General features: G+C 39.7%; 2 long non-coding RNA genes across 3 annotated transcripts; both read left to right on the plus strand.

The window, feature by feature from the left end:
* The first annotated feature begins 3,961 nt into the window (after positions 1-3,961).
* LOC308159777 lies at positions 3,962-5,723 on the plus strand. Its single transcript, XR_013937488.1, has 3 exons — positions 3,962-4,045; positions 4,385-4,468; positions 5,677-5,723. It is a non-coding gene; the product is annotated as an uncharacterized lncRNA (long non-coding RNA).
* Positions 5,724-5,738: 15 nt separating this feature from the next.
* On the plus strand, positions 5,739-7,923 carry LOC308159775. Of its 2 annotated transcripts, XR_013937487.1 has the most exons (4): positions 5,818-5,850; positions 6,162-6,593; positions 6,801-6,869; positions 7,300-7,923. It is a non-coding gene; the product is annotated as an uncharacterized lncRNA (long non-coding RNA). The 2 variants fall into 2 exon arrangements; XR_013937486.1 differs by having other exon boundaries at positions 5,739-6,593.
* Positions 7,924-10,096: the final 2,173 nt, after the last annotated feature.

Genomic DNA, 10,096 nt, shown 5'->3' on the forward strand with positions numbered 1-10,096 from the left:
GAAGCGATGCATACACTGGTATTCTGAACGACCCTATAGGAATTACGATTGTGTTAGGTTCTCCTCAGTTAGGGACAATCATTAACACATTTAAAATCCTAATGGCAATGAATGGATCAATTACATTTGAAAAACAAATGAATTCAATTACACAGCCTTCATTGTAATCATTAGTAGTTCTCGATACCCACTGGTAGGAAGCTGGCAATGGTTTTCCAGTCGGTCTTCCCAAAGTTCTGAACCAGAATCTTGAGATTTTCATCCTGCAAAAATATGTTTTTAAATAATCAGAGAAGACACCTCTGTACTTATGTTTGTCACTGCAAGTCTGGACAAACTAGGATAGGATAGGCATTTTAGATTGTTGGGGCGTGGCACCTGAGCAAAAAATGCTGTCAGATGCTTGGGACGGCCTGACTCTGACGGCACGCCATTGGAAGTTGACATTTGAAACGGTTATGATAAGGTCATGGTTGCCTTCACCAATTAACTCTCTCCCCCTCCCCTTCCCATGTGTCCCCAGCACTACTTTTCTTTTCTTTTTTAACAACATTTTTATTCAACCTCATACTCATTATGTACTCACATAACTCATATACGGTACTGTAATTCATGGCATCAATTAAGTTACTTCCACACACATAGGAATGAATGAACATTGATTCGACAAGACACAAATGCATTCAAATAAAGTAAAAATCAGTCATGGTCAGGTCTACCTTTATGTCTGTACTGCACCTTTTCACACTTGAAACCCAAAATAAGCAATTACAGGAGCCCATCTATTTACTAATATGACTGTCTTCACCTGGAGTCTCCCTGTTATTTTTTCCATTGTGTACACCATCAGCAGCCTGTCTCGCCACTGATATAGGGTGGGTGGTAATGGTTTAAGCCAAGACACGCTCACCATCTTTCTTGCCACCAAGAGAAGAACATGTAGTAAATAAAGCTTCTTATCCATAGCCCCATCCGGGATCACTCCTAAAATATAATATTGTGGTTCTAATGGTACATTAACATTCAAGATGGCAAATATCTCTGCACAAATTCCTTCCCAGTACAACCTCAATTTCGGGCAGTCCCAAAATATGTGTGTGTGATCTTCAATCTGTTTACAATCCCCCTCCAACACAAATTCGTTGTCGTTCTGTTATATTTTTATATGATAAAAGGAGTCCTAAAATATCTCATTTTTAATTTCCAATTAAATTCTTTCCTTAATCTATGGTACCTTGTTGCCTCTAGGCAACATACCCATTCTTGGCTTTTTACATTCACACAATGCATCCCCAGTTATGATGCAATACTTAAAAAAAGAGGCAGGGCCATAAGGAACCAAAAGCAGTGTTTGAATTTGTCACATGTCTCTCTGGGCTCTTTCACACCGGCAGTTCCGAACGCCGGTTCGCGTTCGCGGTCGGAAACCTCCGAACGTTGGCGCTGTCTGGCGAACGAGCCCGCGTTCATACCAGTGTATCGTTCGCCAGACAGCGCCAACGTTCGGAGGTTTCCGACCGCGAACGCGAACCGGCGTTCGGAACTGCCGGTGTGTAAGCCCTATGAGTAGGCCATGCTGAATCCCTTTTTTGCAGACTGTCCCACAAGGATCAGCATAGCCATTTCTCTCCACAAACATCGTCTGAAAACCTATTTTCCTGGCCTTTTTCAATCTGGAAAAATAATAATTCATAATAATAGATGAGTAAAGCTTACTTTCTAATAGTTTAATTTACTTTATTTGCTAATTAAGTAATGGAAACTTGTTAAAATTATGGTAAGTTGCAAATGTTGCCTTGAGGCAACACTGTACCATTATGGATTCACCATGACACTGGTCAGGCGCGCCTCTCAGGGGGCAGGCGCGCCTCTCGGGGGCACCTCTTAGGGGCACTCTCCATGCCATTACTTACCATTACTTACATTTACGTACTTAAGCCACTTTACTCTATTATACTGAGCCAATTACCGCTATTGCACTATTGTCATTGTTCATATTGTATTCCACCCCTGTACATTGTACCGCACATTTCAAATCTTTTATCTAGTATTTGTTGTATATACTATAGTTATTTTTAATCTTGTCGTATTATATTGTTATTTATTGTTTTTGTTTGCTATGCACCGTGGATGAGAGGGAAACGCAATTTCAGCCCTCTGTATGTCTGTACATATATTGGATTGACAATAAAGCTGACTTTGACTGACCATTATGGTACAGTGTTGCTTCAAGGCAAAAAGTACCCCCCAAAAAATATTTATTGAAAATGTCTTTAGATTATGTTTATTTGGTCTATTCTATGACAAAAAAAACACTCCAAAAAAATGTTCCCAACTGGCTTCATAATGCGTACCATAGAGAGATAAGGAGCTATTTGTTATTTTATGTCCACCTATTTTATGTCCTCCCACATTTCATCTTCAATAATAACATTGATCTCCAACTCCCATTTTTCCGTAATATCCAAAGTATTCCCTGACATGTGTACTTGTAGACATTTATATATTTGTGATACCATTTTTGTGCACCCCAGCACTACCTTAATTATATTTTTTATTTTTATTTTTTTATTTTATTTTATTACTACTCAATCTTTTCAGTTTGTAAAGCGTCTTTGAATGTCTCGAAAAGCGCTATATATGTCTAATGTATTATTATTATTAATAGTATTATTATTAAGATAAGATCATGGTTAAGGGTATGATCGTCCCAAGGATTCCACTTAGCATCTACGCTGAGCAGTCTCAGTCACTCACCTCCTCGTGTGTCCATTTCAGTTTCACCTTACAGCTCTCCCTCTGCTCTGCTACATCGGAGTCTGTGTCGATGCACAGCAGCTCATCTCCGTCCTCACTCATGCTGCAGACACACAGCAGGTGGAAACAAATGAGAGCAGAGGCCAGGGAAACACACAAAACCCAAGTAAACCCAAATACAAAACCTTTCATTGGTGGGTCCATGTGAGTTTGAGTTAACATGTAATGTGACAATGTAAAATGCACTTTAATAAACCTAAGATCATTTCCATCCATGTCTTAGCCAGCAACTGCAACCTTTGAATGGGAACATGCAGGTGATTCTCAATTATAAATCACATTCTCAGCTGCTAGGTATTAAGAACATTTACTAATAGGTGGCAATCGGCACCTATTAGTCAATTGTAAACCAATTGTAAAGTCAGAGTAAACATGTTTCATGTATGTGCTCACACCCGAGACAAATCTAAAGGTGTTTAAAATGTTAATAATGTATACATTGCAAGAAAAGTAGAAACATAAACAAACAAGAATGGTCAGATGAAGGTCGTAAGACTGAAACGTCATGAGGTTAATCTGGAAAATGTTTTTTCCCCCAGGAGTGTCGCGCTTCTGAAATGAATAACAATCCTAACAGGATACAACTTCAAACATAGGCTAATTGACAACTGCACCACAACGTAGCATCAGTGACTTTAAACAGTTGTCTACACGCCCTTTACAACAGTCTCCTCAGGCCCACCCCCACCCTCGAATGTCAGTTCAACTGAACAACCGGCTCTGGGGAACAATGTAGGTAATGTCGAAAGTACACCAAGCGAACACATTACAAATCATACTTACATGCAGGGGCGGCGCTAGGGGGTGGCTACTGGGGCTCAAGCCCCGGATGTTTTCTGAAAAGCCCCGAATGTTTTACTTAAAAAAAAAAAAAAAAAAAAAAAAAAAAAATCTCGTGAGTAACGTGCAGTACCGGAGTCCAACAGAGAGGCAGCAGCTGCGCGACATTAGCCTGCGTACTGGGTAGCCTACCCTGCCCTGAAGAAGAAGTGATCTCAATCAGTGCCTGACTCTATAGTATCCATCTGCGCGCAACAAATCCAACACCCGGAAATGTGTTGGACCACGTCATCGTAAGCGCGTCGGTAAAAGAAACCGCGAGAATCCGCGAGATTTTGAAGATAGTTCGCTACAATTCGATACAGAGGACTACCAATCTCCGTTCGCTACAATACAATACAGACGACGAAGAAGAAGAATTACAAGTACAATGGCAAATGCAGCTCAGGTGAGAATTTCGAAATATTATTAATGAACATGTTATAGTTTTCATATATGTATTTATTATTTAGGTTGTTGCATGTGTAGGTAGGTAGGAAACCAGGTAGGAAACGCTTGCCTCAGGCTGATTGACCAAATGGCTACTATGAAGGTATGTTTTTTTCAAATCATTTATGCAGGAAATGTTTATACTAAGGATAGTTGATTGTTGAAGTGCCTGGATGAAAAGGTAATGTTGTGGCTTATATGCCTTGTTGTGATTTTAATAGATAGCTGGAACTCAGCCATATGTTTTACGTACCATTTTCTAGCATTGACTAATTTTAGATGCACTTGAATTCTACAGGGAAAGGCGGTTTTCATTGCTGACCTTCATGTAACCTCAACGTGGGTCCATTCCCACAACTGTGATCCCATGAGCCATTTCCCAGTAAGTCAAATGATTGAGCCGGTATTTGAATAAGATAAACAGCTATGTAGACAACATTGTATCCAGCATTACAATTGGCATGCCCTTCATGGGACATCAGCACATTAGCTGTGTTGGTCCTAAATACCTAAAACTAAGCCAAAAAAAAACACTACATGTCTGAGAAAGGACTTCATCAAATTATCATGTAATTCATAATCATGCACACCCCAGTTAAGTGTTGGATAAAAATGATAAATGCAGTACATGGTTTTGAACAGGAACATGCTGATCAGAAGGATGCCCTTATCCTTCCACTGTGGGTTCCAGGCCACTTTGTCCTGTGTGTAAGTGTACTATACCCATATATATATATACAGAGCATAACTTTATATGCAACATATGACATCCACAGTAGTAGATTATAAAGACATACAATGTAGTTGAGCATTTCTCAGCTTTAACCTTCATATGCCATTTGCTTGTGAGTTTGTGTCTATTGTATTACCCCCAAAGTGTCCTTTTTGCTTATTGTCCAGAATGCGTTATTCCCTGTAGGTAATGAGGCCACACCAGAAAGAAATTTTCTTTCTAGATTCGCAGTATTTCAAAACTCCAAGGGGATTCACCTCTGAAGCCTACAGAACACTATTAAGGTTGCCCCAAATATTTTTTGCTCTGGCAGTCACGTTCCCCTGACCTGCCTGGCGGTCACGTTCCCCTGACCTGCCTATGAACTTTGTCCTGGCGGTCCCCTGACCTGCCTATGATGTTTGTCCTGGCGGTCCCCTGACCTGCCTATGATGTGTGTCCTGGCGGTCACGTTGACCTGCCTATGATGTTTGTCCTGGCGGTCCCCTGACCTGCCTATGATGTGTGTCCTGGCGGTCCCCTGACCTGTCTAATGTTACTGCCATTTCTAAAGACTTGTGTTCAATCAGGAGGCATTGTGGCAATGCATGCATTATGTACTGATTGTTTGTCCAACATTCAGAAAGGATTGGCTTCCCGAAAGCTGGAGTGGACTTAAATAGACACATTTCCAATACAAGGAAAGAGAGATACAGAGAAATCCTCCTCATTGAACTTTTGCAAATAAGCATGATCGACCGACTTGCATGGTGTGAAGTGGTTCTGAAGCAGCAGTGGTACGAATGTTGTTCCTTTTTTCTCTCCTGTAGGAGGTGTGTACTTCTTTGTTTGACTTAGTTTTATTCTTGGTTGCCCAGGGGTGTTGCTGAGAAAATTGTTGCGGGATCCTGGACAGAGAAGACTGGTCTGGATTTGGAGGTATTGTTTGAATGTTACTATCATATTATAGCTATAGTCATAATTACCTACTATTCTCTAACTAACTTTTCTGGCAGACCAGTGGCAATGACTGTGGTGTCTTCATGATAATGGTGAGTTATGGTAATGCCACCAAGTGATATGGCACACTTGATTGTTCCTTAAAACCATCAAAAAAATGTGTAAATGTATGTAACAATGACTGACCACCACTTAGACCTGACCAACATTCAGTTTGTGCATTTGCAAATAAAAAGGTGTGCAATAAAAGGTATTAAGGAACATTCATGTGTGCAGACCTCTCATATCACTTTCCTATGGAGTTATCAGCCATGTACATTTCATTGGATGTGTGTGACTACCTTCTCACTGAGTTATAAGCTGTCACATGGTAATCTTGTCTTTGTGTCTTTTCTCATTACAGTATGCCTGGTATTTCGCCATGGAGGCTACCTTTGACTTCAGCATTGTAAGTATTAAGAAAACAAGAACCCATTATATCAATATGCTATAAGACTTTGAATGCAAATTGAGTAACTGCTCTTTCTTTAGGATGACATGTCTCTCCTGAGAAGGTGGTGGTGTATTGTCCTGGTGGAAAACATTGGGCTGGAAGGGTATGCTGCAGTGCTACAAAAATAATAATTGTATTTGTACATTTATTATCAAGAGGACTTTGGGGTAACACCTGGCCCTACAATTCAACCTTCCGGTGAAGATAATGTGTGTTAATTTCAGATATGGAAGGAAGTTTGCTCACTTTAGTGAGGAAGGCAGAGCGACCCTTCACGACAGTGTCCCACCTGTATTCAGGACCTATTCAAGTGTTAAAAGGAGTCATGCAAGCAACACCATGGTCAGTGCATCTCTCACTAAGTATCTATGACCGTGTGCCTGTTTCTGAATGGGCTACTGCTCCTAAAACACATACTCCATGCAACTTTATGGCACATGCAATATGTTTAGTGGTACTGTGTCATTCTGAATCCAGCCTGGATCTCTTTTTGAAGTAGTTAACCCTTTCATGTAAAACATACTGGCAATAATGGTGGACTCTGTACAGATGCCACTGGACACTGACGAGGACCACACATACTTCAAGAGGCCTTACAGCTTTCCTCCTAAAGAATTGGTTAGTGTGAATGAAGTTTATTGCATACAAACATACTATCCACCATTCACAGCTGTACACATAGTCATGCTTATGTGTGTATCCTGTTACCAGGGACAAAGATGTCAGAAGCCTGGAAAGTGAAACCACACTTTCTATCAGGACACTTGAGGTAGAATGATCAAGGAAAGAAAGTGACTCATTCAGTACTTAACTGCACCTTTTCATTGTAACATGGTTAAGCACTGTATTATTATTTTAGGAAAGGGCTCAACAAGTCCAACACCAACGAAGAGTGACCAATGACTTGTTAGTGCATTGCATTTGCAATGCATTTTGGAAACATGAGGAGAGTGCTAATACAAATTCCATGACAGTTTGCAACCACTGATGAATGTGAGTTTCTTAAATTAATTATTAATCACTTCTTTATAACATTTTGTCTCAACAGTGAGAAGCAGCTGTCTCACCATTATATGGTCGAAAATGTGAGAAGAAAAGGAAGCTGAAAGACCATAGAGACAATGTTGAAAGAGCACTTGGGCTAAAGTGCAATCAGCAATGATGTCTTGATTGAAGCACATTGAGTCGTATCTTGTGAGATGCAGATGTTTTGTGAAGGAGCCCTAGTGCTGTTGACATCAGAAATAGAATGTTTTATTTAGCTCATCAGTGTGCACTCAGCACCATGGACACCTCCAGCCCAGCACCTTGCACCACGGTTCCTGCCCTGCTCCATGGATTACAACGATGATCGCCTGACCCTTGCCTGACTCCACCAAGTCCTTTGCCTGACCCCTCAAACCTGTTTGACCTAATAAAGTCCCACACCTGGGGTCATTGACATTCTTTTATTTATATACAGTTAGGTCTGGAAGTATTTGGACAGTGACACAATTTCCATAATTTTGTCTCTGTATGCCACCACAAAGGATTTGAAATGAAACAATCCAGATGTAATTGAAGTGCATTTTACAGCCTACGGATGGCCTGTTTCAGTTGCATTGAGAGCTCTGTTGACTGCATGTTGTGCGTATACAGCAACAGCCTCCAAATGCAAATGCCACACTTGGAATCAACTCAGACCTTTTACCTGCTTAATTGATAAAGAAATAATGAAGGAATAAATAGCCCACACTGGCCCATGAAACAGCTTTTGAGTCAATTGTCTAATTACTTTTGGTTATTATACATAAGAGCTATAATTCATAAACCCTTCCTTCAATTTGGATGTGAATACCCTTAACCTAAAGCTGAGAGTCTGCACTTTAAGCCCAGTAAATTCTGTTGGAAATCTCATATAAGATACGTTAGATCCAAAGTATCAAGGAGTATTGCAGTATTGTGCAGGGCAAAACATATTCTGGAACAGAGGATGTTGTATACTCTATATTGTTGTCTTGTCTTACCCTATTTGAGTTACTGTGTGGAGATATGGGGAAATGAATATAAAAGCACTTTAAACCCATTGATTACACTACAGAAAAAAGCTATGAGGATTTTGATTGATTGATTGAAAACTTTATTAGAAGATTTGCAGAAGTAGGTACATGAAAGTACATATTACATACAAGGTCAACTAACAGGATAAAAACCCAAGAAAGCCACTGGCTTATTTCAATTGGGGTCCTTGATTCTCAATTCATCGTTACATGTAAGACCGACAAAACAAACTAGTACTATCTACAAGATAATACAGACAAATAACTATTACTATCTACAAGATAAAAATACATCCATCATGGGAAGAACAATACAACAAAACATCAGGTATGTACAGCGGGTAGGGCAGGTGGGGACATACACCACAGGTGGGGGCGGGGGACAAAACACAAAGTATGTACAGTGGGTAGTTCGGGTCTTTTAATCTGATTTTTGATTTAGAGGGTCCAGTTACGGATTGCAGCCTCCTGTAAATGTTTTTTGAGAGTGGTTTTGAAGGTGGGCAGTGTTTTGCACTCCTTTAAGATTATAGGAAGGGCGTTCCACATTTTTACTGCAGTACAGATTGTACATGAGGTCGGATATCGTGATCACACTAATAACTTGTTCCTAATGTCAAAAATATGAAGAAAATATGAAGGAAAGCAGAAATATTGCTCTATTGCTCTATTTAAAAAAAGGTTTAAATTATTTTTAATGAAAAAGTATTAGAACGGATGATACTGAAATATATGTATTCATTAATTGGATTATATAATGTAAGCATAATTGTTAAGTATAAACAGGGGTAGGACAGGCTTCTTCCTACTCCTTTTCGAACAATTGATAGGACTGTACTCTACATATTAGTTTTTTTCCGTAGTTTTCACCGTAGTAAGGCCGTAGTAAGGCGATTCATGGTTTACTCCTAGTGTATCCATCTGCGCTGCGTGCATCAAATCCATCACCCGGAAATGTGATGTACCATACGTCATCATACCGCGCCTGCATATTTGCATAACACATTTCCGGGTGTTGGATTTGTTGCGCGCAGATGGACCCTACTCGCCTGACTTGCAAAATTGTAAGGATGGATATCCCAAAGTTGTTTCAACAAAACAAGCGCCTTGTTGCAGCAGCAGTATCAGCAGCTGACAACAATGACATCACCAGCAGTAATGACATAGATGATGTTTCAGGTTTGTGAATCTTATTAGAAAGGTGACTGACTCACTGACACTACTTTTCCGGTTTGCTAATGCTAGCTGGCTATCATAACATAACGTTATGTTATAATGAAAATGAAACATAGCAAGGTACTGTTACGGTACATGGTAAGAAATCAAACAAAGGATAATACTTATACAAATAAAGTGAATAACAGGCTGATAGTCTTTGATATCTGTACTCTGGTTGACTGAGTAACAAGTGAAAAAGAATGATGTAACGTTAATGTTACAGCTAGTAAACATGGAGTAACCACATTAAGTATGCCCTTATGGTAGTATGTATGTATACAGAACATGACTCAAATCTATCCTAAGATGTAACGCTAACTAACTAAGTTTGTTTAATGTCCCAGGGGGGATTTGATTTCACAGTACTATACACAGGCCAACAATACATGTAATATATCGTCATATAACACAGGACAAGACTCTAAATACAATATAAGTGGTGAGCACAGAGACTGCCCTGATATAATAACTATAGCCATCTCTTTTATCCACTTTTTTATCGTGATCTCGCTGTTTTTTTATATACCGTATATGGCTGGCTCAGTGTTGTTGTCTGTCCTTTATGTTGTGTTGTTATGTGTTGTTTTT

This window comes from Nansenia antarctica, assembly GCF_963989245.1.
Source record: "Nansenia antarctica genome assembly, chromosome: 6".
Classification (NCBI taxonomy): domain Eukaryota; kingdom Metazoa; phylum Chordata; class Actinopteri; order Argentiniformes; family Microstomatidae; genus Nansenia; species Nansenia antarctica.